A 13,494-nucleotide genomic window follows, 5' to 3' on the forward strand; every position below is an offset into this window, starting at 1 on the left:
GCACCATCCTCTGAGCTGGCTGTTTAATCGGGAGGTGGTCCCCAGTGTCGATACAGTGCTCCACCGTATCTGTGCATCCCAGGACTAGGTCTCCGGTGGAAAAGACACCAGCAAACTTCAATATCAGTTGCCTTAACTGCAGCACTTGTGAGTCAAGGCACTTGCAACTCGTGGAAAACGGGTTTTGTACAGGCCTTCCACTGATGCCAATCAGGGTCCACTGCCTGGCAGTCCCCCTGATTCTCCCTCGTTGATCTTTTGTGTCTCATGGGAAAAACTGGCCACCACAACTGGCGGTTCCCCTGTGCCTGTTTCCACCAAATTCCTCCCCATCATCATTCCAGCTTTCATCCTACACCGTCCATCAGGCTCCACCACCCCTAGAAAGCTCTCAAAAGACCCAATCACCTTGCACTGGAGCAATAGTTCTGATCCTGAGGATATCGCTGTAGTGTGCAGCAACCTCACCTCACCACCAGAACTGATACATCTCACTGCCATAATGGGAACTGACTTTCCTTGGACCTTGAGCTTCATGGAGCAGAAGTCCAGCTCACATCCCATGGACATCAGGTAGTCCAGACCATGAAGGAAAGGATCCTCCATGTTGGCCAAGTAGACTGGAATCGATTGCTCCTGCCATGTCACTTTAATCCAAACATCGGAGGGTCCCTTCACTTCTGCGGAGTGCCCAGTTACTCCACACAGGTGTTCTGATGACTCAGACAGATACCGACGATGTAACACATCAAGCCTCACAAAAGTCTGCTCTGAGACTGAATCAATCACAAGGGAACACCTCTTGCCGACTTATCTCCTTGCCCTCTGACACCAGCCTTCACTAGTTTTCCACTTCTTTCTTATCTTCTGAAACTTTCTTCTTATCCTCCATTTTCTTCTTCAGACAGTCAGAACTGATGTGTCCCAGTTCACCAAAGTCCAACACCCTTTTGTTGCATTCAAAGATTTCCTTGCACTGTTCTGTTCTTCCTTTTTCTTCCAATTGTGATAATCCTCCTTCTTGTGCCATGGTTTGCCACAAAACCAGCAACCTCCTCTTATCTTCTCCTTTTCCCTCCTCCTCTTGTTGCAATTCCTCATTCCTATGTCCTGGTTTTTCACAATACCAACAACTTCTATCAATTCCTCCACTTCACGTACCTGCCCCTTTCTTACCCTGAATCCTGTACTATGACCTGCCTAAAAAGTGGTCGTACTGGACCTGATGTAGGACTCAAATTCCAGAGCCCTGGCTAGTGCTTCTTACATTCAAGGTGGTGCCTCCTTCACTTGCACTTTCAACTCTGCACTGTCCAGAACATCAATGAACTGGTCCCTCAGAAGAATAGCCAACAGGTTAGGTGCTACACCAAAATATGCCTTGTGTGCCATTCTCTCCAGTTATGAGAAAGCTGCTGCAGGGATTCACTTAGAGCCTGTACATGGGTACAGAATCTTGCTCTGTAAACCTCAGTCTGTTACATGGTTCCATGTCTGCACTCCAAAACTTCTGCTAGGGACTGATAACTCTACCTTTCCTCCACTGATATCTGGCAAAGAATCCCTGTTGAGGCACCATTGAGGCTAGTAGCAAGCTGCACTGTCCTCTTCCCATCATCCCAACCATTCTGATCAGCAAGTAACTCAGACTGACATGGCAAGCTTCTGAAGATACTTTGCCATCAAATTCCTGGGGTTTCTTTCCAATTGGACCCCATTATTACCATGCACTTTACTGGTTTGGGGCCTAAAAACTGAGGCATCATAATTAGGTCCAGGACTCTAAACTCCTACATTCTGATTATTCAACCCTGTAATGCTACCTTTAGATGCCTGGGATTTGTCAAGATGCAGCATACAATGTCCATTTTCTTTCTTTTGCTCCCTGTACACTAAACTGAGGCTCAGCAGTGTCAGATTTCTCTACAGCCTCAGTTCTCTCACGTATCTTCAACTGGTCGTCTACATGCTGTCTGCACTCCATCACATTATTGTTGACCTCTTGCTTCTGCTTGTGTAACTCAGCGTATACTTCCTTCTTCAACTGTTGCTGTTCTTCACTCATTTCCCCCATGAAAGCATCTAGCTGTTCCTGTATCCTCATTTGCAACTCCTATTGCTCCTGCAACACCTTTTGAAGCCATTCATACCACTTTTTCTGTTCCTCAGTGTGTGCTTCTAGTTGTTCACTTTGTGATTGTAGTTGTCCTCTGAGTTCTTCTCTTGAACTCTTTTTGTTCTTCACTTTGTGCTTCCGGTTGTTTACTGAGTTTATTCTTGAGCTCTTTCTGTCCTGCACTTTGTGCTGGTAGTTGTTCTGATTTCTTTCTGCCCTTCAATTTGTTTCTCATATTTGTTGACTTTGTGTTTGCAGAAACTTCATAACTGCAGCCAGAGATGCCTCCTCCTGCCAAGCTTGGCTTCTTGTCTGTACTCCTTCTGGATCCACGTCGAAGATTTGACTCATTGCAGCACTTTTCGGTCCCAAGTCCTGACACCACTTGTTACGTTCACGTCCAAAACTGATACAGGCTCCAACAGCAGTCATTCAGTATAGGAAGGATGTCGACCAGTGACTAGCTTTTCCTAGGGTCTGCCTTTCAGTGTACAAAGGATCAGCTCCAGCATTCGTAGTGACGCAAGTTTCTCACATTTGTTGCCTTTTTTTTTACCAAGTAATTACACTGAATGATTGCCAGCTATACTTCACTGATTTCACAAGTATCGGAGCCACACTAACTTTGCAAGGCCACAAGTAAAACTAAACTGACTGAAACCCCTCTGTTCTCTCCCCCATCCTTTTATAACCTTGCTCGAAACTTGAATATTCTGGGATATGCTCCCGACAACAGTAGTTTTCTATGACAAAGACATCCTAAGTATTCCAGAGCTTTCTTACATTATATAGCACTCTAAATGCTTTACCATACAAACTGAAATCAAATTACAAAATTTAACAATCATCTTAATAAAACGTTAGAGAGAAGAAGAAAATAAAATTTAAATGCATAACTTCACAAAATACCTCCATTCACAACCGCAGGTGACTTGGGAACTTTGACTAGTAACTGAAGACATGCAAAACATCGGGAATTTTCCACTAGCACTCCTGTTTCCCAACACTTTTGCTTTCGTATATCTTTTTTAGCACTAGAATTCGCTCATTTTTAAACTTTTTATTTTGCATTTTGCATTTTTTTTTTCTGTTTCTTACACATTTGTATTTTTTTCATTTAGCACTTTTATCATTCCTTCTTATGCCTTATGGCCTACTCAGAATTTGTACTTTTAACTGTTGCTCCTTGAAGGAGAGTATGAATATGACAAGGGGTTTGACAGCTTTATAATATGTTAAAATATTTATGCAGGACACCTTTTTAGTAGAAAATAAGCCTAGCATTTTAGACTACATTGACAAACATTACGAGTATTGGTGTATGAGCAACATACTATAATAAAGCTTTAACTGCCATTGCTGGTAGACGAGAATGGGGTATGGGAATATATTGGGGGAAGGATACTTTCTTAAAGTACAGCATATTTGCCTTGAAAAAAGAAACTTAATGGTATATAATACATATGATAAAAATATTATTTTTGTAATGAATACCTGAATAGTGATTTAAAAGAAATTTCCACCTTAACCCTCTTATGCATGTTTCCATGCCCCACACAGAACCAAAACCCCCCTGAGGCTACCTTCGCTCGCGCGGAAAGGAAAATAATTCTATGGCCAAATTTACCCTCGGAAAAGCATTGAACAGGGCCATGTAAATGAAATAGAAGGACAGTTTCTTGGTCAACTTGACCGTCCTCCTTTGGACAGGGTAGTATTGGATCGAAATGATCCACCCCAACCATGTGCAGATTGTAGTCCTCCACCATGAGGGGCATGTTGGTGGTTTTGATAATGTGGTGGAATCTCCTGTCTGGACCCTTTACCTTCCCATGCACCTGCTTAGGGACGGTGGCATTGCTGTGGAAGGTGGACACCATACTTACAATATGTTTGTCCTTCCACAGCAAAACATTACATTGCACTTGTGCCTAGCTTCCACTCCATCATCAGGAAGGCATCTAGCACTGCTGTCGTCCTGCAGCTCCCTCGGTGCTCCCCTTGCAAGTCGTACTGTGCCACACACATACACTCTCTCTCTGAAGAGGCGTTCATACAGTGATACAGAGTTGTGATAATTGTCAATATACAACTTGTATCCTTTGTCCTTCAAAGGTTCAATGAGGCCCCACATTGTGTTTTCTAGAGATTTCCCCTCTCCCGTGAATATTTCAGAATTCCAAATGTAGCCACTTCTTGCCCCAGCCAAGGTGTAGTTTGATGGCATACCTTTGGGGATTCATAGGGTTATATACACGGAAGGAGAACTGCCCCTTCCAACCCAGAGATCCCTCATCCAGGCTAAGTTGTTCGCACGGGATGCAAACCTCCCTGAACCTCTGAAGGAGATACTGCATCACTGTGTGAATCCTTATTAGCCAGTCTTGATTGTCCTCGGGTATGGCGAGACTACTGAAACTATGAAAGTGCTTTAGAATGGCCCTGAGGCACTTTCCACTCATTGTCCGGGTAATCATGAACCTCTGTGGACCACCAATAATGTTTTATGGTTGGCAGTTCACAAATCATCATGAGAAAGTACAACCCAAGGAACCAGATCATCTCCTCTTCGTTGCAGAGGTACCAAACATTTAGTGCAGTTCCCAGGAATCTTGCATAGTTGTTGGTTTCGACCGTCAGACAGATCAACAACTCCCTGGTAAAAATAAGTTGGAAGTATTGGAGTGGTGTTCTTGGTGCTGCCACTCACAAACCTGGGGTTTCAGTGAAGGGGCCAGCATTGGGTGTGAATGACCCAGAACTCCAGATTTCATCCTGACCGTCTTCACCTGGGGAAATGCTTGGTGCACACGAACCCGAGGCAGACGACTACCTCTCGGCCGACCACTGCTACATCACCTAGGCCCACGCCACCCTCGTCTTTATGGTGGGGAGGGAGATGGTGATGATGATTGTGTTGATGATGGCTGGGTGGATGAAGGTTCAGGTGATCGTGGTGATGGTTGTGGTGAAGATTGTTGTGGTGGTGATGGTTGTGGTGAAGATGGTTGTGGTGGAAATGGTTGTGGTGGAGATGGTTGTGGTGGTGGTGGTGGTGGTGGTGGTGCTGATGATGATGATGGCTAAAATTCAGGGGAATGAAGTCTGAAGGGGACAGTGACTTTGATGATTTCGTAGGGGATGATGATATAGAAATATCTTGGATGGGTGGTGAGATGCGGGCAGGTTGGTGTGTTGTGAGAGAGTAGCGTGACTGTGGGGGTAACAAGGTCAGTGTTTGCGGTGGGGGGGTGGAAGAGAGGTGGCGATAATATGGCTCAGTCTCTGTGGTCATTGTGGTTCCAGTGGTGGCAGAAGTGATAGCAGTGGTGGCAGTGGTGACAGGAGTGGTGGCAGTGGTGACAGGAGTGGTGGCAGTGGTGATAGGGAGTGGTGGCAGTGGTGATAGAAGTGGTGGCAGTGGTGATAGAAGTGGTGGCAGTGGTGATAGAAGTGGTGATTGCAGTGGTAAGACCAGTGGTGGCAGTGCTGATAGGAGTGGTGGTAGTGATGGTACTACTGCCTGCAGTGCTAATCGCCACGGCCTAGACTGCGGCTTTGGGTTTATCTATTCCCCTGGGGGAGGATTTTGCTCTCCCATTCCTCTCCTTCACTCTGTCCTCCTCACCAAATTCACTATCACTAGATTCTTCACTTTCCATCCCACTGAACAAGTTTTTCAAATACTCTTCCTCCGATAAGCCCTTGCCTGCCATCGTAGTTTCAGCGTGTAGGAGGGGAACAGTCAAAATCGGTTATGAAATTTCAAATTTGGATTTCTCTGAAAATATATAAGAAACATTTATAAACCTTCTTCACAAGCGCACTGCACTAAATATAACACACTATCACTATAATATACATAAGGTATGGACGGTGTGGTAATAGAAAACGAGGAATAAGATGGCCGGCTGCGCGCTCACACACCTTCCTAGGCTGTCTGTCGAGAGGACACTGACCTAAAAATAGGCTGCTTGTCCTTGCGATGAGGTGGTGGGTGTTGCCATATATATCCCTCAGACCTGGCCACCCTCACCTTTGACTCACCAAAGTTTGACATACTTTCAGACAAAGGAAAAGTTTCTATGATCATTTATAGGGAAGTTGCATCATATTGCATCATTGGTTACTCTTCAGACTGCAAGGACTATGACTCGCATTGGGTCATAGTGCATGAAAGGGTTGAATAAGTATTTAGAATCCTTTGGTGTTTTACAAGGTTTTATCAGTGGTTTTAAACTATCACAATATAATTCAAAGAAATTATAATGCAGATCTTTTATCTGGGAAGGCTTGGGGGAACGTTAAAAGTTTTATGAACAAAAACTCACTTGTATGTTATGATATAACTATACTGAGTCAGGATGCGGGGCATGTGTGTGGCTTGCATGTGTGAGAGGTAGGGCCAAAGGAAGGAGTCTCAATGTTGCCTTGTCTATATATTGGAGTATGAGTTGTAATACAAGAGAACAATGAGTATCTCATTCGGTGGCCAGAAGCGATTGACTTTGTGGGCAGCGATGCTTAAGAAGTAAATTAAATTTATTCATTGATACACTGTTTCAATACCTAAACTGAAGCTTCAGTACATAATTACTTGAACTAAAGCTTCAAAACAAAAATCACTGAACAACAACTGAGTAAACCAAGCTAGTGGAATAATTATTACAAATAATACAAATATATACATGTCATATATAAAATAACTTAATTATTAATACAATTATGTTGTGGTGTCATCACACCACTTCCCTCCCAGTGTGGAGTGTGTTAGTTAAATGTAGGCCACATGGGCAACAGGCATAACATTCAATAATAGTGGTAATCGTTGTCTGGTATAAACTGTACTGTCTGTCCAAAGCAAGACCAGTGGGTGTGCGGTAGTGGAGTTGCATCCACTGATGGCTGTGCAGTGTCTGAGGGGCAGGTCTGAGCTTGTTCAGTGCCAGCCACCAGCGGAAGTTTTTGTTGCTCATGTGCAGTCCTTGTAGATGAGGACGAGGCTGGTCCTCTTGATGACGATGTTGGTAGATATGCTGGTTTTGGACAGTCTATTGAGACTGTCTCTTGGGTCCTGGATGGTGGCTCAAGTGTGAAAAACTTGTTTGTCCTCCTCAACACTCATAATGGGTCAGCATAAGGAGTTTCTAATGGTAGGCAGACACAGTCTCCTCTGAGCCAGACGTGCATACAGTGACTTAGGTCAGCTAGAATGAGGACACGCTGCAGACTATGGTCACCTCCTACTGACAGCATCATGAAGTCATTTTGCATCATATGCTTCACTAGTTCTTGAATGAAACTGTGCTGGGACTTGATAGATTGTTGGTCCACCCCTATACTCAGGAACAACAGTTGATTTCCTGTCACAGCTATAAATGGTGAGTAGCCCAACTCATTTGTCATGGTGCATAGACCCAACAGGATGACTGGTAGCAACTGTAACCACTTTTGTCCCCAAGCAATGATGGCAGTCTTCAGCATTCTATGTGCTCTCTCAATCAAGCCATTAGACAATGGGTGGTAGGTCATAGTTCTGATGTGGTGAAATCCAACCATGTTTGATAGTTCTCTAAAAAGCTCCAACTCCAACTAAGCACCTTGTCACTAACCACATATAACAGTAGTTTGAACCAAGATACCCATGTATCTAAGAATGCAGCAACAATGGTAACTGAAGTAGTATCATTTACAGGAACTGCTCCTTTCCAAAGAGTGGCCCAGTCGATACAGGTCAGGAGATGTCTACAAGGGGATAAGTATGGCTGACCATATGCCTTGATAGGGTTAATGGGCCAACCAGACCAAAATGGATGGTGCCAAAGTGAGAACAGGGGATGTCAAAGCTTGCCAGCGGTGATTTAGTGTGGCGGTTAACTTAGGCGGACTGACAGAAAGAACACATCTTCACCCAACGGCGTATTTAATGATCCATATCAGGCCAAAAGTCTGAGCATAACCATAATTCCTGGGTAAGCAAGATAGTAGAATTGGTCAAATATAGGACGTTGACACGAGGCAGGAAGGAATGGTTGTGGATGTGCAGTGGTCGTATGGCAGAGTAGCATAGTCTCTTTTTGAGGGGAAACTTTCTGAATTGATCCTTACATGTTTCTGTCTCTTCACCTCCTTGTTGAGACTCTGCAATGGAAAGTAGATCGTATGCTTCAAGTCTGACTGCGTTCACTGCTTGGCTTAGGCAGTCAGCAATGGAGTTGTCTCCCCCACAGATGTATTGGACTGATTTGACTTACTCTGTTATAAGGGTCCAGTAACGCTGCTAACCATCGGTCTTTGCTGTAGAAGGGCTGCTGGAAGTGGTGACTTGATCTGTAAACAATCTCAAATGACTACCCTCGATCATGTGACAGAAGTTTAGATCAGTGAGGTATGCAGCCAATAGTTCTCTGTCATATGTAAATTGTGTCCTCAATGTGGCACTCAGCTTTTTGGAGAAGAGTGTTACGGGCACAGGATTATCATCCACCATATGATGAAGAGCAGCCCCAGCAGCTACCTGAGAACAATCAGTTACAAGTTGGTATTCTGCACACTGAGGTAAAGGATGTTGTAAAATGCAGGCCTCTTGACCTTGAAATGACCGGGAGTATTGTTCTTCTCATGGTAACTCTGATGTCTTTGAGTGTTGTCGACTTAACTCACTAAGGGGAATGTACAATATGAGAGGGTGTGGGATAATCCTTCCCTAAAAAAAAACAAGCATACCAAGAAAGCAACGTAGAGCAGCAAAATCCTTGGGTTGAGCGATGTCAGGAATCTCAGTCATTTTGTCCCCTGGCAGTTGCAATCTTTCATGAGTTATTACATGCCTGAGGAACCGTAGTCTTTCCTGTCTGGAGACACTTGTCTAGTGCAGTCCTGAGGCCATGTTCGTGGAGTTTCTGAAAGACTAAGTCAAGATCATTAAAAAGTTGTTTTTCATTGAGAAATGCTATCAATATATCAAGATAAATAAATAAACAGTCAGTATCACGAAAAAAGCTATCTATAAATCTCTGAAATTTACATCCAGAGTTTTTCAGTGCCGTAGGCATAAACAGGTATTCAAATACACCTAACTGTTATGACTGCTATCTTCTCAAAGTTGCCGGGATTCATTGGGATCTTGTGGTATGCATGTACCGTAGCTGATCTACTTTGCTGAAACGAGTCATACCATGAAGTTTGTTGGACAAGCTATGTATATGTGGGAGAGGATGGTGATCCACCTTATTAATAGCATCGAGGGCACAGTAGTCACCAGTAACACTCCTCTCTCCCGGCTTGATTTTGGGTACTAAGTGCAAAGGGGATGCCCACAGTGACCGTGAAGGACGGATGATGCCAGACGTCAGTACAGTGTCGAAGGCTTCCTTTGCAGACTTCAGCTTGCCAGGTGGTAGATGTTTGGGTAAGGCAAATGTGGGTGCTGAACTTCCCTTGTCAATTAAATGAGAGGTTATAGTAGTAGGAGTTTTGACTGTTTGTACCTGGTGCAGCTCAATGACAGAAGCATACACTTCTAGAAAATTCTTCACTTGCTTAGGGAAACAAACCACTTCATTCAAAGTATAACGCGAACTTCTCTTAATGCACCAGACATCCATAATTGAGTTGCACTGTCGTGCACACACATCACATTGCAGTCAACAAGTAGACCAAAATTTGATAAAAAGTCATGGCCCAAAAGTGGTGTAGTCACATCAGCTACTACAAATACTCAGGCCAATGTTCTTTGTAGTACTTGAAATTTAAGGTGTAGTAAAACCTTTCCATAAGTCTTTAATGCTTCACCACTAGCAGCAGAGATGCTCACTGGTGTTGGTTTGAGAATATGTCCAGCAATTATTGTGATGGGCATGGTAGACAGCGGCACCAGTGTCTACCACAAACTTAATCCTTGTAGTGCCAATAAAAACTGCGACTTCTAGGAGTGGTAAGCCAGTAGCAGCTGCACTGGCCTGCCTGTCTAGTTTAAAGAATTACATGTAGGTAGAGTAAGTTGTTCAGGCAAAGCAGGTCAATTCAGTGAATCAGGCCTAGAAGATGGTTGAATGCTGAGAGACGCTGGTTTGTTTGGCCAACGACTCCAGATTTTACATGTTCGGGCTTTTGAACTGAAGTTGATGTGAGCCCAACAAATGACGGGTCCTTGGTCTTCGTGAAAGGGTTTCAACCCGTAACTTAACTAGTTTTGATGAAAATCTTGTTTTGGGTTCCTGCAGTGCCATCGTTGAATGACTAGACTGCAATGAGTTAACGGCTAGATGCTGTGGCTGAGATTTCACCAATGATAGAAGCTCATCACCTAGCTTTGCCAGCTGACAAAACAGGAGCTCCTTTTGTGCAGCCAGAACAGTACCGATTGCTGATAGTAGAGCTTGCATAAACTTATATCTCACTAAAGCTTTGCATACTCCCACCTTATTAGCGATGGTGATCAGCTCATTTATGTAGGCAGACGGTCATCCAGTCATCATTATAATGGAAATTTGTTGCTCAAACAGCTCTGGTTTGTCAGTTCAAACAGCTGAATTACTTCAGGCTTCAAAACTTTGAAAGATCTTGAACTGAGCATTTCAACCATGAGTTGGCCAACAGCAATGGGTGCAAGAGCTGTTGAATGTGGTAGAATTTGGTTACTTCTGAAGTGATGCGCTGCAGGTGGAACTGGGTCTCCATTATGGTGAACCACCCCTTTGCCGATGACTCTGTAAAGTGAGGGGGTTTGATGGCCACATGGGGTGCTCCTCCTTCCGTGGTAGAATATTCAGGCCTACCCATATCATCACTAGTCACTCCAGGGTCACCAATTATGGAGTGTGTGTGTGTGGCTTGCATGTGCGAGAGGTAGGGCCAAGGGAAGCACAATCTTGATATTGCTTTCTGTATAAATTGGACTACCAATCGTAATACAAGAGAACAATAAGTATCTCACCTGCTGGCCAGGAGCAGACTGACTTGGTGGGCAGCAGTGCTTAAGAAATAAATTAAATTGATTCACTGATACATTGTTGCAATACCTAAACAAAATCTTTAGTAGTGTAGTGAGAATTATGAGGAAATCCCTTTCTTTTATTCTTATGTTTGTAATTGTAACCTTTGTGTTTTACAGATGGATGTGCTTTCTTCAAGTTGAATAAAGCCTAAGGGTTTAACGGCATGGCAACTTTCGTTATCCAGTACAATTTATTAAACTTGAAGCTAAACTACAAACATGGACAAGTATCTCAAGCCTTATCATTTTGATGCTGATCCAAATGCAAGCAATGCGGCACAGCAGTGGCGGCACTGACATAAGACGTTTACGAACTTCCTTTCAGCAATATCTGAACAGAATCCAAACTAAATGTCTTAATAAATCATGTACCCTCTGTTGTATATGAGCATATATCTGAATCAACTACGTATGAAGATGCAGTGGTGATGCTCCAGAATATCTATGTGAAACCCAAGAATGAGATCTATGCACGACATTTACTAGCTACTTGGAAGCAGGAGCCTGGTGAAAGCCTTCACCAGTACCTTCAGAGCCTCAAGTTCTTGAGACAGGACTGCAATTTTCGTGCTCGTACTGCAGAAAAATGTAAAAATGATAATGTCAGAGACGCTTTCATCAATGGCCTTCATTCAAGCTACATTTGCCAACGTTTACTTGAGAACAAATCACTGCATTTGAACAAGCTCGTGTCCTGGAAGCTGCACAGAAGCAGTCTGAATCTTACTCGTGGACTAACTACCCGGTCAATGCAGCTGTTCCTATCTCTGATCCAATACTAGCAGAAATGCCATCATCACCAGAGGCTTCAAGTACTGAACAAATAACCTCTGCAGCAGCTATATGAGCTAAGTGTTTCTTTTGTGGTCTTGCAAGGCATCCTAGGAGTACATGTCTGACTAGAGAAGTATCTACCTGATTATGTGTGAACCTTGCAGTGATGTCAATGTATGAAGGATGGGGTGAATGTAGTGAGAATTATGAGGAAACCCCTTTCATTTATTCTTATGTTTATAATTGTAACCTTTGTGTTTTACAGATGAATGTGCTTCCTTCAAGTTGAATAAAGCCTAAAAGATTAATGGTGTGGTAACTTTCATTATCCAGTACAAGTACATAAGTACTTGAACTGAAGCTTCAAAACAAAAATCAAAGAACAACAACTGAGTAAACCAAGCAAGTGGAATAATTACTACAAATTATGCAAGTACATAAATACTGTATATATAATAGCTTAATTATTATTACAGTGTTTTTTGTGGTGTCACGACCAGGACTCTATAACATTTGTAGCGTATGGCGTTCTGCTAGTAAATGGCTGGATCCTTTTATTGGAAAACCACATGGTGACACAAAGATAAATGTTATTGCTATTTTAAATCACAGTAATGGATCTGACTGCATTCCATTACATGTAATACTGGAGTTCAGACAGAGAAACACGTCTTTATAAAATTACTGAATCACTAACATTATGAATAAATACAACCAGCCACATGTTAACTGAAATATTTTAAATAAAGAATATTTAAATGATATCGATTTCATTATCGACAGTCTGATAATTACTTAGCCAAATATAGGTGCCATTAAACTGGATGTCATAGTCCTGATCATATACAAGAAGTTGATAACAAGTACACTTGCATAGTAAACAATGTTCACACAGCAAGTGATTGTTATAAGCAAAAATTTATGAATACTAACAAATTTAGGATTCCTCCTGGCTGGAAAAGAAATGTTAAGTAACTTCAAAGATCACCAGTGAGAAATAAATACGAGTAAAGCCCCCGTCACACAAATTACTCAAGGGCCAACCACGGCGCAACTCAAGGTAGTAAAACATTTTTTCATCGATCGTCCCTTGATTCGCCGACAAAGCCCAGTCTCTTTAGGGCACCTGTGAGCCACCAGGACGACTCGTTGGCCCTCACGATTTTTTAACGCACACGTTAAAAAATCATGGCAGCCTCACAACTTGCCAAAAGTCGTGTCGCAATTGTGTTGCAGTTGGGAGTGTTGTACGTCAGTCGTGAAGCAGTCTTAGCTCAATTGGATGCGTCGTGATGCGGTTGTTGTGTGTCGTGATGCTGTCGCCGACAAAAAAAACGTTATGACTGTGTGTCCCTCATCAACTGACTAGACACAGGAGAGGCCCATGGTGATGCTCTGGGTGTCACTGGCGGTCCAGGTGTGATGCCCCGCCCCACACTGGGTGTCATTGGTGGTCTAGGTGTGATGCCTCAACCCATGCACGATGTCATTGGTGGTCTAGGTGTGATGCCCTGCCCCACACTGGGTGTCATTGGTGGTTCAGGTGTGATGCCCCGCCCCATGGGTCGGTCGTGGGGGGGGTCGTGGGAGTGTCCTGGGGGGGCCG

Source organism: Coenobita brevimanus, chromosome 52 (genome assembly GCF_032717465.1).
Source record: "Coenobita brevimanus isolate Jiangsu-jjx chromosome 52, ASM3271746v2, whole genome shotgun sequence".
NCBI classification, from domain to species: Eukaryota; Metazoa; Arthropoda; class Malacostraca; order Decapoda; family Coenobitidae; genus Coenobita; species Coenobita brevimanus.